This window comes from Vigna radiata, unplaced genomic scaffold (assembly GCF_000741045.1).
Source record: "Vigna radiata var. radiata cultivar VC1973A unplaced genomic scaffold, Vradiata_ver6 scaffold_70, whole genome shotgun sequence".
NCBI lineage: Eukaryota > Viridiplantae > Streptophyta > Magnoliopsida > Fabales > Fabaceae > Vigna > Vigna radiata.
In genome coordinates this window covers 1,585,310-1,604,460 of record NW_014542367.1, presented here as the reverse complement: position 1 = coordinate 1,604,460, position 19,151 = coordinate 1,585,310, and the positions used below count along the sequence as shown (strand labels likewise).

The 19,151-nt window shown below is 38.1% G+C and overlaps 1 pseudogene; it reads left to right on the top strand.

Annotated features, from left to right (window-relative positions):
• Positions 1–13,060: 13,060 nt before the first annotated feature.
• LOC111240871 lies at positions 13,061–17,310 on the top strand (annotated as a pseudogene).
• Positions 17,311–19,151: the final 1,841 nt, after the last annotated feature.

Here is a 19,151-nt window from a genome sequence, read left to right as displayed (position 1 = left end):
ACAAGGCCATTAGCGTCAAGTAGAATATTTTCAGGCTTTAGATCCCTGTCTATTACTCCATTTGAATGGAGATGAGAAACTGCAAAAACAATCTCCACATAGTGTTTAATGCCATGCGACCTTATTTTAAGACCTCGACAAGTGTACTGAATCGTATCAAGTAATAATAAGTGGTAAGACCAAGTATCGTTTTCCCAAGAGACTCATGGCACTAAATAGTTGTATAATTGCTTAACTAATTAGGACTTTAAAAGAACATTTTGTTGGTTTTTTGAATGCAAATACAATTAAAAGTAAATATGAATGCAATTTTGATCAATTGAAGAGAAACACAAAAGTGAGTGGATTATGCTTGAAATATGAGATGAATATGTTGTTGGGGTATAGATTTCACCTAATTACTCTCATGCATATAAGAATTCGTCTTCTTCATTAAATGTCAATGTCACTTTCTAAATTACTTAGAACACGATGTCTCGGCGAAAGAAGCCTATCCTCAATTACTAGACCACACTGTCTTGCATCCCTAATAATTAATTTTACATTACGAACGGAAGCTTAAGATAACCAAGCGTTCTATCCCTATGTCTAGGCAATAGTTCCTGTTGAGATTGTTGTTAGAGGGAGCACTGGTGTAGCTAAACCCACAATCTCAGAGTTTCTAGTTTTTGATGATGACAACACATAATTAATAACACATGTGTATTTTGTATTACATGTTCTATGCTTACTTGTTATGTGATTATATGGGAACATGTTTATGTTATTGCTGTGTTGTTTGCATTTCATTGTGCTATATATGTGATTTCATACTTGAATGCATAACACATATTTTTGGAAAAGAAAAACCACATGCACTATTGTTGAACTTTAAATTGTGTTGCAAAACAACAATTTTAAGTCAACTTCATTATGAGGTGAGTCGATTAAAACTCGTGTCTTTACACAAACCTTTTCAAAGTGTGTTGTGAGATTTTTCAAAGAGAAGGTTTTTCAAAACTGTGTTTTAAACTTTTGCATAGTCGACTATATGTGCACTGTATTCGACTAAGTCTATTATGTTTTGAAATTCTTTTAATGCTTGACATAAACTGTCTAACAATCATATATTTAATTCGGTTGACCAAGCATTAAATGTAAATCGACTGCATTAATTGCGTACTCAATTAATTGTATTGACTGTTGCTAACTGTTAAGACTCCGACAAGTGTACCGAATCGTATCAAGTAATATAATTGGTAAGACCAAGTATCGTTTTCCCTAGAGACTCACGACTTAGACATTCATGTGGTTTCTTGATTAATTAAGACTTGGAAACAAAATCATGGTGTTTGTAATGCAGAAAATAAATATGAATGCAAGTGTTTGATCATTTGACTTGAAGAATGCACAGGTGATTGGTGTATAAATATGGAATAATTATGTTGTTCGGGTTTTCGACATATCCTATCCACTCTAATGTACTTATGAATTTGTCTTCTTCATTAATGTTACTAGTTCACAATGTCTCGGTGAAGAAAGGCCATACTTAATTACTAGTTCACAATGTCTTGTATCCCTAGCAATTAATTTTGCATTACATTCGCACAGAAGCACAAAGGCCACCAACCCTCATATCCCTATGTCTAGGAATACTGCTTGTGGGAAAGTTTCCCCATTCTAGATTTCCCCGTATGTGTCCATATCGACAAAATCAATAATTATGCTATTGAATGAGTTATAAAAAACAAACATAGAGTATAGAGGAAAAACCCTAACAATTAATGAAGTAAAGCATTTATAATATAAATAAATTCAATACGTGAGAGTTTCAAAGGATTACATCGTTTCTCCAACAAAAGTAGAAGTTTAGTTCACCATAGACATGGTGAAACTAGATGAAATATGGAGAAGAATGAAAGATAAAATCGTAAAAGTTGAAGATCGGAGCTTCCACATCCAAAATCTGCCTCCAAGGGGTGAAAGGAGTGTTTTTGCGCCTCTTTCTATCAAAAGATACCTCTCTAGGTCGTCCAAATCCATAAATAGTTCATAAAAATAACAACATAAAACAGGTCCAAGCCCACGTCATCGGCAGTCAGTGCCCCACATAAGGCGCTCAGGTGCGACATAGGAGAAACTGGCGCTTAGCGCCCAAAAAGTGTTAGAAAATAGGTAGGCTTCATTTTAAACCAAGAGAGGGGGGAGGGGTGAATTTGTGTTAGTTCTAAAATTAGATAAAAATCATGTGCAACATATTAATCTCAATTTAACCTCATGCATTTGTTTCCAATAATTATGAGCAACCACCTGTTTATAAGGCTAATCATGCATCATCTCAACATCAATTAATACAATAAAGCATCACAACACAATATTACTCATCACAAGACAATATTACTCATCACAACAACATATTATAGTCAAACCATTTCAGCACAATTCATTTAAGCCAAGTACAACACAAGAACACAATTCAAAACAAAATAAAAAAGGAACATGAACTAAAGAAATAAGTTTAGAAAACTGGGTTGCCTCCCAGTTAGCGCTTTGTTTAACGTTATTAGCTTGACACCATTAAGCTCAATCTGGATTTTTAATGTTGGCATTTCTCCTTCCTTCATGACACCAACAAAATCTCAACTATTTTCTTGTCACCAACTTGACTCTCCTAGAGTAAGGAGCCTCAATCTCAAGAACTCCGTTTGCCTTAATAGTCTTGACCACCCATAACTTGTTCTTGAATTTCACTAGTGTGGTAGGTTTGGGTTCATCACTCTTCACATTAGGGTGTTGGTGAACCAATTTTCCTTTCTTCTCTTCTTCCTCTCCTTCTACTTTTGTAGAGAAACAACTAAGGCCCTTTTTTACCAAGTTGGCAACTTTATCAGGTAGAGTAGTCACTGATAGAACTTCATCTATTGTTTTAAGACTAGTATGATTTTCTTGAGTTGGTTGCCATACTTCAAAGGCATTAAAAGTTACCTCTCTCTCTTTTTAAGCATAGATAGGGGCATCAGGTTGATGCTAGATCCTAAATCAATAAGAGCCTTCCCTATATTATGGTTTCCAATGGTGCAAGGAATGGTAAAACTCCCCGGATCTTTAAATCTTGGAGGGAGAGTCTTCTGCATGATGGCACTGCATCTGCCTTGCACTTAAATTGTTACCTCATCTAGATATTTCTTTTTCTTATTGAGGAATTGCTTCATGTGCTTTGCATAAGCAGGAATTTGCTACAATGCTTCGGTCAAGGGCATAGCAATCTCCAATTTCTTGAAGATCTCCATGAAATGCCCAAATTCCTTCTCTTTCTCAGTCTTTGAAAAGCTTTTTAGATAAGGAAGGGACTTCTCAATAATTTTTTTCTTTTTTCTCGCCCTCTTCTTGTTCTTTTCTCTCCCCATTTTCACTCTTCCATTGTTCACACACACACACAGATATATATATATATATATTTTTGGCAACACAATATCTATATCACTTTGGTTTTTGATGATGACAACACATTGTTAATAACACACATATGTTGTTGTTGTGTTACATGTTCTTATGCAGACTGTTTGATATATCTATTGAACATGTTTATGTGCTATATTGCTATGTAAATGCATACTTATTAAGCTTGTACTTGTTACATCATTTCTGGATGCATTGCACATGTTTTAATGCATGAAAACCACAATCACTTTTGTGAACTTATAACTGTGTGACAAAGCTGCAGTAAAGTCGACTCCATTATTAACTGAATCGACTATACTAAAATCTTTGTACAGATTTTGAGAATCAGTGATGTGTGACATTTTGACAAGGAAAGAATTTCAAAATGTTCTTACATGTCGAAGTCGACTATGTGAGCCACATATTCGACTGTATTAGTTGTTTGATTTGAAATTCTGTTATGCTCTTGTACAGTAACGACTATATTTTCAAAAGTTAGTTGAGCATTGAATAGTAGGTCAATTGTATTAAATGAATTTTTAATTTGTTTGATTGAATGCTACCAGTTTAACTGAGCTGTTATAACTATCATAACATAGTCGACTGTATTAGTAGCTTACTCGATTCAGAGAATGTCTGTTAAACAAAAATCTATAAATTGATAGAACTTGAAGTTTGTTGAGATTGTTGACAACACAATTTCTATATCAATCTAGTTCTTGATGATGACAACACATTGCTTAATAACGTGCATATGTTGTTTGTTGTTATTACATGTTCTTATGCTTATTAACTGTTATATCTGTGAACATGCTTATGTACTGTGTTACATGTTCCTATGTTGATTGATTGATATATATATGTGGAACGTGATTACATGCTTTATGTGCTGTGTGCAATGCATCTTTACATATGTTTTTTTGCACATATTTTAAAGTTGAAAACCACGAGCACTTTTACGAACTTATAACTGTGTAACAAAGTTCTAGGGCAATCGATTACATTATTAATGGATTCGACTATGCTAAAATCTTTGTGCAGACTTTGAGAATCAGTGCTGTGTGAATTTTTGAGAAGAAAAGAATTTCAAAATGTTTTGCATGGTTGAAGTCGACTATGTGCGTCAAACATTCGACTGTCTCTATTATCTGGTTTGAAATTTGTTTTGCTCTTGCACCCCAACGGTTATATTTTTAAAAGTTAGTTGAGCATTGATGACTTGGTCAACTGTATTAAATGTGTTTTGTTTTTGGTTGACTGTATGCTACCTAGTTGACTGTTTATTATAACTATCATAATTCAGTCGACTGAATTAGTAGCATAATCGATTGAGAGTCTGTCTGAATAATAGAAATCTATAAATAGACTGATCACAAATCAGTTAAGGGACTTTTGAAGAACTGAAAATTTCATTTCTGTTTCAGATCAAATTCTCTGTTGTAAGAGCTCCAAGAATTCTCCAAGAAGATGGTGGTGATCTTTCTTAAAAGAGATTCCAAGGGAGGTTCTTTTGTGCACACAAAGATCGATCAGTATCTGCACAAAGAAGGTGCTTCTGTGTGATCGTGTTTAAGGCTTGGCATCCTTTAAAGACTGCTACATTGTTTTTCTAGCTTGGCATCCGTAAAGACTGTTGGTATTTGGACCTGTAGGATACAGGGGATTGTTCACTTTGAGGATTGTTCAAAGTGGTGTTGCAGATTGCAGAAGAGGGGATTCTTGCTGCAAGTCTGGTTTTGTTCTGCAGCTATATTTTGGTTTTGGGTTAGAGAGGAGATTTATATTTTTGACGTGGAGGTCTTCTATAAATCCCTTGTTGTAAAAACCGCAACCTTTATAGTGCATTTGCTTCCTAGGTTGGAAGGACACTGGATGTAGGCATTGTTGGCTGAACCAGTATAAAAATTTAGTGTTTGATTTTCTCTATCCCTACACTTTTACTTTGCAGTCGACTTTAATTTTCACGCAGTTAACTACATTTTTCCGCTGCATATAATTTTTCATTACTCGTATTTCAGGAAAGTGTGAAAAGTTTAATACTTTGATTGCAAGACTGCGAAAAGATTTTGTATTTGTGAAAACACCAATTCACCCCCTCTTGGTGTAAAATCGAAGCCTATCTGTTTCCCAACAATTGCACCAGAGCTAGTTTTCATAAGATTTTTGAAAAACAAGTTGACTCTATTTTTCTTTGATTCGACTATATAAACCTGGGGATGGCTTCCTGTTTTCAAACTTTTGGTGAAGGTGCTTCAACAAACAGACCACCTCTGTTTGCTGGTGAAAATTATCCTTTTTGGAAAATGATAATGCAAATCTTTCTTGAATCGCAAGATAAAGGAATTTTGGATGCCACTTTAAATGGTCCTTTTGTGCCTACAAAAACTGTTGAAGAGAAAACTGTTTTGAAACCTTTTACTGAGTGGATTACTGATGAAAATAGAAAAGCTCAATATGATATTAAAGCTAGAAATATTATTGCCTCTGCACTAACTATTGATGAATATTTTAGGGTATCTCAATACATATCCGCAAAGGAAATGTGGGATGTTTTAGAGGTAACTCATGAAGGCACAGATGAAGTAAAGAGAGCTAGAAAGAATTCACTGATACAAGAGTATGAATTGTTCAGAATGAAGATTAGAGAAAGCATTTATAATGTGCAGAAACGATTCACTCATATTGTAAATCATCTCATTGCTCTCGGAAAGGTATTTGACAAAGAAGAGATCAATATCAAGATTCTGAAAAGTCTGAACAGAAACTTGTCACCAAAAGTCACAGGAATCTCTGAATCCAAAGATCTCATAACAATGAATATGACTACTTGTTTGGCAAGTTACGTGAACATGAATTGGAACTTGGTAGATTTAAGGATGAAGAGGAGATTGAAGAAAACAAGTCCATAACTCTGAAGGCTACAAGCAAGAACAACACAGAAACAGACATGGATGAGAAAGAACTGATGACCTTGATGGTAAGGAAATTTAGTTGACTATTAAATAATGATAGTCAACTGACTAACCATGCAGGTTAAGGCAAAAAGAAAAGCTTCAGTACAAATGCCATCCAATGCTATGAATGTGGAAAGGAAGGTCACATTAAACCTTATTGTCTTGATTTAAAGCTGAAGCAGAAAGGAAAGAATAGATTTCCTCAAGGCAGAAAATGAAAAGAAAATTAGCATACATTGCTTGGGAGAACTCAGATTTTGAAAGCTCAAGTGATGACGATGCTGATCAAGAGGAGGAATTAAACATGTGCTAAATGACTAGAGTAACATGGGACGATTATGACAGTGATGCAGACATCTCAAATGAACTAGTGGAAATCAAATATGATATGCTAAAAGATTCCTTTCAAGAACTGCATGCTCAAGCAATGTGACTAAAGTACAAGGTTAATCAACTAAACTATGAAAGAAGAGATTACGAGAATAGGATTAAGAACCTTGTTGCTGAAAATGAAAAATTAGAAAAAGAGTTAAACGAAGCTTTGCTATCTGCTAAGAAGGTTGAAATTAAAACTGTTACTGTTGAAAAAGTTTGTGAAAATTGTCCTACTCATATTGAAAAGATTGATTACTTGACTAGTACTCTAGCTAAGTTTACACAAGGAAGAGAAAATTTAAATGTTGTTTTAAAATCATCTGGTAGAGCTATGTACAAGCAAGGAATTGGTTACAAAGCTCAATCTAATAGAACCAATGCTAAGAAGCATGAAAAATGAGCTCAATGAAAAAAAATAAAAGAAAAGGAAGAAGTTGGGAATGAGTGACATTGGTTAAGAAGAGAGTTGTGCTTGAATTTTGAATGTTAAAATAGCTATCTTGACTCAAGGATTTTGTGTTCCAGAAAAACCAATTTTTCTTGTTAGCCCAACCTCATTATAAGCCTTGGAAAAGTCCTTTTGATGGCATTTGTATGTGAGAATATTGATTGTATTAGATGAAGGGCAATTTTGTTTTATGTGACATGTGAATAGTAGAGAGTTGGAGTATCATTTTAAACACTTGAGTGATTGAGTGAAATACTTGCTTGGAGAGAATTGATAAAATCCATGTTTTCATCTATGCTTAGTTGATTGATCATTCATAAGTAAAACATCTATTGGAAAATATATAGTCATGTGAACTGAATTGAGTTGAAAGCATGCATGCATCTTGATAAGATTCCACTAAAAATCTGAATTAAGTAATGACTTGTTGAGAGAAGATTGAATTTGGAGATTGTTGAACTATTTTGATGAAAAAGTGGAAAGCCAAGTTTTCTCTTGTTTGCTTGAGGATAAACAAAGTTCTAAGTTTGGGGTTGTGATAACGGTCTAAAAACCATTATTTTTATACTTAAATTTCATATCAAAACACATCCTTTAATTCTTAGAATGAGCTTATAATCAAGTAAAACACTTAGTTGAGTCACATAAGAGTCAAAAGTTCTTTTTAGAGATATTATGCTTGTTTTTGCATTGTTTTGTAGGGTTTTGAAGAGAATTGAAGATGGAAGTGATGTAGGGGGGACTTAGACTCAAGAAAAGAGGAAAAAAGGAAGGAAAGAAGAGTCAATTCCACTGCTCATCGCCAAATTCCAGCGCTGAGCGCTAGACTCATAGGGAAATCCACTGCTTCTCGCTTGAGCAGTGCCGTTAAGCATCTAGTGCGATTAGAGGCAAACCGCTAAGCGGTGAGACTGACCGCTGAGCGGTCCTGCGATTAGAGGCAAACCGCTGAGCGACCAATTTAGGCGCTGAGCGGTGCAATGCTGGGCTTGGGCTTAAATTCTGTTACTTTTATGCGTTATAAATAGCCTCAGTTTGATTTTAGAATTAATCTTTTCGTAGGCAGAGACGTCCAAAGCATTTCTACACTCCTTGGAAGATATTTCTTGGATGCTTAGGCTCCACTTTATCAAATTTAGGGTTTTCTCTTCCATTCTTTCATTTAATTCCATCCAGTTTCACCATGTCTATGGTGAACTAAACCCTTTGTTGTTGGGGAACAATGTAATCTTTTGAAACTCTCTTATATTGAAATTCTTATTTTATTCATATGCTTGCATATGCTTATATTATCAATTGTTGGGTTTCTTATCTATGCTCAATGCTTTTATCGTTTAACTCATTCAGTAAAAAGATATTTGCCTTTGTCGATACGGGAATGTATGGGGAAGTCATGAACTGATAGGGAATTCCTTGATTAAGCAATACTGCCTAAAGATAGGGGTAGGACGATCAATTGTATTTTGCTTTAGTGTTCAATGCATTATTAATTACTTAGGGAGACTAGAGATAGTAAACTAGTGTTTAATAATAGGCTCTTTTATTTTTTATTTTTTTTTTATAAAAGTGGTTCTAAGGTATTTGTTTCTTGTGTATGCAGGAAGCCATTCATATTAGAAGTATGAAAAATCAGCAACCACTTCTTGAAGGACTATTAGACAGATGAGGAAGGAGAGTCAGACGTTCATCTAGAGAATTGTTTCCTTCTCCTGAAAGATTGTTACAACTCTCACCAGAAGCTCGTACACAAGATTTGGAAGAGATGGCAAATGAGAAACTTCCTCCCAGACGTACACTTGGTGATTCATCTAATATTGTGGGCCTGTTTCACTTCAACAGTATAGCCATGCCAAGAGATAATACAATCAACATGGTGATGAACCTTGCGTTAATTCATCTTGTACAGGGCAACCAATTTCATGGTTTGTCAAATGAAAATTCTTATGATCATTTGACAACACTCAATGAAATCTGCAACATTGTAAAGATGACTGGAGTATCTTATGATCGAGTAAAGCTTAGCTTGTTTCCTTTCTCAATGGGAGGCAATGCTAAGACATGGCTAAACTCCTTTCCAGAAGGAACGTTTACTACGTGGGAGACTATGGCATCCAAATTCGTGAACAAATATTTTGCACAGTCGAAAGTCACCCAAGGAAAGTTGGATATGTCTTCATTTAAACAGGACATGGAGGAAACTCTCGGACAAGCATAGGATAGGTTTAAACGCCTATGAGGAAGACGTCAGTCCATGGGTTTGACAAGACAACTCTAGTTCTTGCATACTGATGAGTCGATATTTTATACCATTCACTTAGTTTTTCGCACCCAATTGTGTTGATGAATTGTGCTTAATTCTTAGTTATTGTGTCATTTTCACAATTTGGGCTTAATTAGACCAATAATTCTGATTTTAATTAATTTGAATTAATTAAGCTTAATTATTCCTATTTTTATTTTTCAGGGAAATTTTGGAATCACACTGTGAGACTTTTGGAAGGGCACCAATTAAGTGAAGACTCTCCACAAAGACACTTTAGGATTAGTCTAATTTTAATTTAGTAGATTAGGTTTTTTTTTTTAAGCTAAGTTTTGTATTTTGGGCTAATTTTGGTAGATTAGACAAAAGCCCAATTGTAAAAATGGTGACATGGCCCTAGGGTTTTAAAATGGGTGGACCCCACCATTAGCACATGAATTTTTTCAGACCTAGGGATTTGGAAGGAACCGACACTTGGCTATTACGGGATTTTGCACTTTTGTTGGCTGAAGAAAAAAAACCTCTCTTTACGGAGAGCATAGGAGACACTTGGACCTTTCATTTTTTTATGGCTGAAATATTTTCCAGAGGAATGTGTGTGATGGTTTTCGGTTGATTNAGTNGGTCTGTGCTTCTAGCTACTATTTGGTTTCTTTCTNTGTGAANGTTANAGTGGATGCATTTTATTTGGGCACATACATTGATGTTCANGTGGGATCCTTTGTGAATGAGAGAAGCATTTCTACTTTCTCATATTGATTCTCGTGCTTGAAGATTAGGTCCTTTTATTTTCTATTTCATTCAATACATGAGTTACTACAAAGATGTGTGGGGTCCGGTGAGNGGNTAGTTGGTAGCCTAGAATACCTTGTTTTTATTTTTCTTTATTTTATTTGGTGAATGAGGAGTGATTTNAATGGAAAATGTNTTGATGTCACAGCTGCTACGTTACTTTTCTTGGGAGAGCACGGTGATTGATTTGTTTCCTTTCCATATTGTTGTTGNTGCATTTATCTCCTACTAGAAGCATAGGCACACACGTTGCAGTGCAAGTGAGTCATGCCTCGGGATGGGTAAATGAAGACACCGTCCATTCTTTTAGAATANCATGCTAGTTTCAGTTANCAAAGAAGTTGGCAGCGNTAATTTTCAGNTGGGAGAAAAACAACTGCAGCAACGTGATTGAAGTTCCTTTTTGGTAAAATGAAAACGGTGGGGTCCGGTCTCAGAGTGAAGAATTAACTTGTTGTTGGGAGATGGGCTCCACTCCACGGTGCATTTACCTTGTATGCAAAAGCAAGGTCAAGAGTAATGCTGCAGCGTTTCTTTCATCTTGGGAATTATCATTGAATGAAGGCATTTGATTATGCCCTTGGTCACGGTGCTGGAAGAGGAAAATATTTCTCAACTTTAGTTTTCTTCAAATGAAATCATGGAACTTAGTATGTCACGGCAAAGGTTTAATTCTTAGGCTAATTATAATTTTAATTTGTTTGGTAGATGCATGTGTCTTGTGAATTGGTGGAAGAAAAATTATGTTGTTTATCTCTTTAGCTTTAAATTATTTTACAAAGTATCTTGAGTTGCTTTTTATCTTTTTAATTTAGGTTGCAATTTAATAGTTTTAATTATGTTTGGATTTTTGTCTTTTGCAGTGTTAGGTTTAGCATCTTCTTTTATTTTAATGTTGTCAATTATGTTGGGTTGCATTGAATTCCTAGTTTTGATTCAATTTAATTTTTCTTTGCAAAAACACTTTCAAACCCCCCTTCTTTTCGTGTTATACTCGATTCTTGAACCGCAAAATTGGTCTTTGGGAGACGACCTAGGGTTCATTCCCTAGCTATACTGCATTTCTTTATGCAATCAAATTTGTATGGGCTGCGACAGCCCATCAAATTTTGGCGCCGTTGCCGGGGACCAACAGTTCAGTATTGAGTCTTTTGTCTGTGTTTGTGTGTCTTGTGACTGTGTTTTGACGTGTTGTGATAGTCTCTGTTGTGTCTTGTGTTGTTTTTTGTGTTTTGAATTTTTGTGCTATTGTTTCATGATTATAGGGTGTTGTGATTTAGTGCATGACTAGAGGAAATCCTGGATTCATACCACCTTTTGATCCTGAAATTGATAGGACGTTTCATAGGTTAGTTAGGCATTCTAGAAATTTGTCTTTAGAGTCTATTTTTGAGTCTGTTCCATTAGATATTGTGCATCCCACTGCTGAGTACTCTGTGCATACTGCATCCACTGCATCTGTTGCATCTGCACTTGATTCTGATTCTGATTCTGTTGTTTTTCACACTGAGAACAATATGGCATAACCTCCACCTCACAAGAGGACTTTTTGGGAGATGGCTGCACCTGATTTCTGTTATGAAAGCTTGTGTATCCAATATCCTGGTGAGGACGTACCATTCGTTCTCAAGACTGGACTGATCCATTTGTTGCCCAAGTTTCATGGCCTTGCAGGTGAGTGTCCGCATAAGCATCTGAAAGATTTCCACTATGTGTGTTCATCCATGAGGCCTCAAGATGTTCCTGAGGATCAAGTTTTCTTAAGGACATTTCCTTATTCATTAGAGGATGCAGCAAGGGAGTGGATGTACTGCTTAACGCCTAGAGCCATCACCAGTTGGGATGATAAGAAGAGGTTGTTCTTAGCAAAGTTTTTCCCAGCATTCCGAACCACAGCTATCAGAAAAGACATCACTGGGATTAGGCAGCTTGGTGGAGAGAGCTTATATGAGTATTGGGAGAGATTCAAGAAGATTTGTGACAGTTGTCCTCACCATCAGATACCAGAGCAACTCCTTCTCTAATATTTCTATGAAGGTCTCAATAGCTTGGATAAGAGTATGATTGATGCTGCCAGTGGTGGAGCACTAGGAGCTACGACTCCTACTGAAGCCAGGCAATTGATTGAGAAGATGGCTTCTAACTCCCAACAGTTTGGCACCAGGAGTGATACTATTGTGGTGAGGGGAGTACATGATATTGTTACCCAGTCTTCATCATCTGATGACAGGAAATTAGAAAGCAAGATTGACTCCCTTGTGAGTTTGGTGTCCCATATGGCTTCAAGTCAGACACCAGCATCTCCATCTAATATGTTGCACGACATTGTGGTGTATGCCTCTCCAATGAGCATATACAGATGACTGCCCTGCTTTGTAGCAACCTATTGGCCATGATGCATCTCCAGCCTATGCTGCAAACATACAAACCAATAGGCAGCCACAACAACCAAGTTATGACTTGTCCAGCAATAGGTATAACACAGGGTGGAGGAATCACCCAAATCTTAGATGGAACAATAATGCACAACAACAGTAGCAACCACAACAGCAACCACCATTTTTCCATAATGCTGCAGGTCCTAACAAACCATATGTGCCTCCACATGTTCAGAGATATCAAAGGCAACAACAACAAGAGATTCCTGCCCAGTCAGCTCTTCAACCTCCCATTTCTTCTTCTGAGCTTACCTTGGAGGAGTTGGTGAAGCAGATGACTATTCAAAACATGCAATTTCAGCAGGAATCTAGAGCTCAGTTTCAGCAGTTTCAGTAGGAAACCAGAGCTTCTATTCAGAATCTTACTACTCAGATGGGTCAGATGGCAACACAATTTAACCAGACACAGTCACAAAATTCTGACAAGTTACCATCCCAGACTGTGCAAAATCCAAGGAATGTGTGTGCCATCACCCTCAGATCTGGGAAGCAGATTGTTGTGCCCACTGAGCCAACTCCTACACCTACACCCACACCTGCTACTTGTCAAAGAAAAGAGGACCAGACTGGTCCAAGCAGGATATTTGAGGTGGGTGGACCTTCTTCCTCTCCCGGTGGTTCTTCTCCTTCAGGTGGATCTTCTCCCTCTTCCACCACCACCGTTGCCTCACCTTCTCCTTTGGTTGACCGACCTATCCCTCTTCCATTCCCTTCACAGGAACTTCCTAGCAAAAAGACGGAAGACGTGGATAGGGAAATTCTGGAGACCTTCAGGAAGGTAGAGGTGAACATACCTCTACTCGATGCCATCAAGCAGATACCAAAATATGCCAAATTCTTGAAGGAGTTGTGCACACACAAGAGGAAGATGAAGGGCAATGAACGGATCAACATGGGAAGGAATGTATCAACTCTTATTGGTAAGTCAGTCCCGCACATTCCTGAAAAGTGCAAGGACCCATGTATGTTTTGCATTCCTTGTGTGATTGGGAACAGTAAATTTGAAAATGCTATGCTTGATCTGGGTGCATCCATAAATGTTATGCCTTTGTCTATATATACATCTTTGTCTCTTGGTCCTTTGCAAACCACGGGTGTGGTCATTCAGTTGGCCAATAGGAGTGTTACCCACCCGACAGGTTACATAGAGGATGTCTTGGTTAGGGTAGGTGAATTGATATTTCCTGCTGATTTCTATGTTTTGGAAATGGAGGACGGTTTCTCTCATGGATCCGCCCCCATTATTCTAGGCAGGCCATTTTTGAAAACTGCCCGTACCAAGATTGATGTGTATGCTGGGACATTGTCTATGGAAATTGCTGACATTGTTGTGCATTTTAATATCCTTGATGCCATGAAATATCCAGCTGAGGACCATTCTGTGTTTAGAGTTGATACATTGGATGACATTGTGGATGAGTTCATTGTTGATGATTTTCGTTCTATGCATGAGAAGAAACATTCTTTTCTATCTTCTGTACATTCATGCATAGCATCTGGGATTGAATCAGGAATTGGAAATGCTGTTGAATTTGATGATGATATAGATGCAAACTGTGATGTCTAGGTTATTGATGATATGCATGTTTATGATGATTCGGATGATATTGATGATGTTGTTGATATACCTGAGATGGATATTGATCTGGACTGTGATGAGATGGGTTTTCTGCCTTTACCTGTTCATTCTTTAGAGTCAGAATGCATTAACCACGTTGCAGGAAGTACACTTGAATCTGACTTCCAGGAACCCACTCTTGAGCTGAAACAACTTCCAGAAAACCTCAAGTACGTGTACTTGGAGGATGATGAGAGGAAACCGATGATCATTTCCACCTCCATTGATTCTGTTCAAGAGGAGAGGTTGCTTGGAGTGTTGAGGGCGCATAAGAAAGCCATAGGTTGGAGTTTGGCGGACATCCTTGGTATTAGCCCATCCACATGAATGCATAGGATTCTGTTGGAGGATGGGGCAAAGCTAGTGAGACAGCCGCAGAGAAGGCAAAACCCAGTGATTATGGACGTTATCAAGAAAAAGGTGACGAAGCTTTTGCAAGTTGGGATCATCTACCCCAAATCAGATAGTCAGTGGGTGAGCCCCATCCATGTTGTGCCCAAGAAGACTGGCCTCACTGTTGTGAAAAATGAGAGGGATGAGCTGATTCCCACAAGAGTATAGAACAGCTGGAGAGTCTGCATTGACTATAGGAGGCTGAATCAAGCGACCAGGAAAGATCATTTCCCCCTGCCATTCATTGATTAGATGCTGGAGCGCCTGACAGGTAAATCTCACTACTGCTTTCTTGATGGTTTTTCTAGTTATTTCCAAATAAATATTTCTCCTGAGGACCAAGAAAAGATCACATTCACCTGCCCTTCTGGCACCTTTGCCTATAGGAGGATGCCCTTTGGCCTATGCAACGCCCCTGGTACCTTCCAGTGGTGCATGCTTAGCATTTTTAGCGACTTCCTTGAGAGTTGCATAGAGGTGTTTATGGACGATTTCACTGTGTATGAATCCTCTTTTGATGCATGTCTAGATAGTCTGGAAAAAGTGTTGAAAAGATGCATAGAAACAAACCTTGTTCTCAATTTTGAGAAATGTCACTTCATGGTTGAACAAAGTTTGGTTCTAGGGCATATCATTTCTGAAAAGGGAATAGAGGTAGACCCTGCTAAGATATCTGTGATTTCGCAGTTACCTTACCCCTCTTGCATGCGAGAGGTGCGATCTTTTCTTGGAAATGCAGGTTTCCACAGGCGCTTCATCAAGGATTTCAGCAAGAAGGCACTTCCCTTATCCAGACTGCTGCAAAAGGACATCGACTTTGAGTTTGATGACAGGTGCAAGCAGGCGTTTGACTGCCTGAAGGAAGCTTTGACCACCACTCCGATCATTCAGGCACCGGATTGGACATCCCCATTTAAGCTCATGTGTGACGCATCAAATTATGCCTTGGGAGTTGTCCTGACACAGAAGATTGACAAGCTTCCTAGAGTGATCTACTACACCTTACGCACTTTGGATGCTGCCCAAGCAAACTACACTACGACTGAGAAAGAGTTGTTGGCAATTGTTTTTGCCCTTGATAAGTTTAGGTCGTATTTGCTTGGATCTCCTTTTATTGTGTATACTGACCATGCAGCTCTGAAGTTTCTGTTGAAGAAGGCTGAGTCAAAGCCAAGATTGATCAGGTGGATGCTACTGCTCCAGGAGTTTGACTTGCAGATTAAAGACCGGAGTGGAGCACAAAACTTGGTTGCAGATCACCTCAACAGGATTGAGAGAGCTGGGGATCAGGCTCATGTGTTGCCAATCCAGGATGACTTTCCTGATGAAAGTTTGTTAATGATTTCTTCTTCTCACCCTACTCCTTGGTTTGCACACATTGTGAATTATTTGGTTGCTTCTGTTTTTCCTCCCTTAGCATCACCTGCTCAAATTGCTAAAATTAAGAGTGATGCTAAGTATTATGTTTGGGATGACCCATATTTATGGAAGTTGTGCAGTGACCAGGTTACTAGGAGATGCATTCCGGACCATGAGATTGACTCGGTCTTGCAGTTTTGTCATGCCTCCTCACCTGGTGGTCATCTGGGGGGATACAGAGAACAACTCGCAGGGTGCTTAACTGTGGTTTCTATTGGCCTTCCATCTTCAAAGATGCGGAGAGGATTTGCAGCACCTATGAGCCGTGTCAGAGAGCAGGCAGACCTATTTCACACAGACAGGAGATGCCTCGACAACCTATGCTATTCTGTGAGGTGTTTGATGTCTGGGGTATAGATTTCATGGGTCCTTTTCCTGTTTCTTTTGGTTTCTCTTATATTCTCCTTGCTGTGGATTATGTTTCAAAATGGGTGGAAGCTAGAGCCACCAGGACTAATGATGCTCGGGTTGTTGTAGATTATGTTAGATCTCACCTCTTTTGCAGGTTTGGAGTGCCTAAAGCAATTGTTAGTGATCAGGGGACCCATTTTTGCAACAGATCCATGCAAGCCTTGCTCAAGAAATATGGGGTGACGCACAGAGTTTCTACACCTTACCACCCCCAAACAAATGGGCAGGCTGAGATCTCCAACAGGGAGATTAAGAGGATCTTGGAGAAGATTGTCCAACCCAACAGAAAAGACTGGAGCAATAGGTTGGACGATGCTCTTTGGGCACACAGGACTGCCTACAAAGCACCCATTGGGGTGTCTCCCTATCGGGTTGTCTTTGGAAAGGCATGTCATTTATTAGTCGAGATTGAGCATCGGGCATACTGGGCTGTGAAGACTTGCAACTTCTCCATTGACCAAGCTGGAGAGGAAAGGAAGTTGCAACTGAATGAATTGGATGAGATCCGATTAGAGGCCTATGAGAACTCAAAGTTCTACAAAGAAAGGACCAAGAGGTTCCATGATAGTTCCATTGCTAGAAAGGACTTCGAGGTTGGCCAACAGGTTTTGTTGTATGACTCTAGGCTTGGCCTCATGGGTGGTAAGTTGAGATCAAAGTGGACCGGACCTTTCGTTGTGACTAATGTTTATCCTTATGGTGCAGTAGAGATCCAGGATCCATCTGCAGTTAAAAGCTTCAAGGTGAACGGGCATAGACTGAAGCCTTTCCTCAGCAATCCTTCTTTGCTGGATGCAGTGGTGGAGGAGACGTCTTTGGTCCACCCCACCTACCCTCCCATCTGACTCAGGGAGTTTCTTTTCTCCTTCCCTCCTCACTTTTATTGCACTTTGTCTATATCTGCTGACTGTGCTGATTGTTGATCTGTTGATTGTGACACACTGAGGACATTGTGTCGTTTAAGTGTGGTCTATTAGGGGAGGTTGTTCTTTGTTTAGATTTCGTTTTCTAGTGAATTTTGTTGAGTCTTGTGTACAGTTTGCATGTTTTTTTTTGTGAATTTTGGACTGTGATTAGGTTGCTAGTTTCCTTCACTGCATTGATACTCTGTTTTGTTGGACTCCTTGCTCTTCTTTGCTTGGAAGATAATCATGATGTTTGAGAGTTGGATTGATTGTGACCGATTACCTGTGTGAGATTTGAGCCATTTGATGATTTTTCTTGTGTGTGATATGTCTCTGGATTGCTTGCACATTTGCGTTGGCTTGACTCTGTTGATAATTCTCGATTCATGAGCATGTTTGAAAATGATAAAGGCATTTTGTTGATTGAGACTCTCTAGCCAGATAGCCTACCCTGTTATGAGAAAAATAAAAAAATTTGTGTGAATACCGGAGTCAAGAAGAGGATGGAATTAGAGGTTGTGGTTGTGTTTGAATGTGTTTACACTTATTCCCCATTGCTCCTCTGTTCCTTTTGGTTTGTAGCTTCTTATCCATATGATATCCTCCCTTGTCCTTGGCCCCATTACAACCATGAAAAGAACTTTTGATTTGAACATGCATGTGTGCTTGAGTGTTGATATTAGAGGCTTGCCAAGTCTATTTATGTTTGCTTTCTTGAGTGCATCGAGTGACATTGATTTATCTTAAACATTTGAGAGAAACACTGATTGTGTGCATCTGTGAGACTCTGTTGCTTTTGATTCATCTCTTGAACTGATTGACTGTTTTCCATTTACTGATCTGTTTGGATGATTCTGTGAGTATCTGCTTTCATTGACTCTGTATGGGGATTCTGCCTATGCCTTTCACTCTCCAGATTTTGTGAGAATTGTGCAACTCTGTTTCTGTTTTGTGAGTCTTTGTTGTCTGGCTGTCGAGTCTGTGTCACTTTCTGATGTCCTCAGTGTTGTTCCCTGTTTTGCGTCTAGATTTTGCCCAGGAGTGCAAAAGAATAAGTGTGGTCTATTTTGATGAGTCGATATTTTATACCATTCACTTAGTTTTTCCCACCCAATTGTGTTGATGAATTTTTCTTAATTCTTAGTTATTGTGTCATTTTCACCATTTGGGCTTAATTAGACCAATAACTCTGATTTTAATTAATTTGAATTAATTGAGCTTAATTATTCCTATTTTTATTTTTCAGGGAAATTTTGGAATCACACTGTGAGACTTTTGGAAGGGCACCAATTAAGTGAAGACTCTCCACAAAGACACTTTAGGATTAGTCNAATTTTAATTTAGTAGATTAGGTTTTTTTTTTTAAGCTAAGTTTTGTATTTTGGGCTAATTTTGGTAGATTAGACAAAAGCCCAATTGTAAAAATGGTGACATGGCCCTAGGGTTTTAAAATGGGTGGACCCCACCATTAGCACATGAATTTTTTCAGACCTAGGGATTTGGAAGGAACCGACACTTGGCTATTACGGGATTTTGCACTTTTGTTGGCTGAAAAAAAAAACCTCTCTTTACGGAGAGCATAGGAGACACTTGGACCTTTCATTTTTTTATGGCTGAAATATTTTCCAGAGGAATGTGTGTGATGGTTTTCGGTTGATTAAGTGGGTCTGTGCTTCTAGCTACTATTTGGTTTCTTTCTTTGTGAACGTTACAGTGGA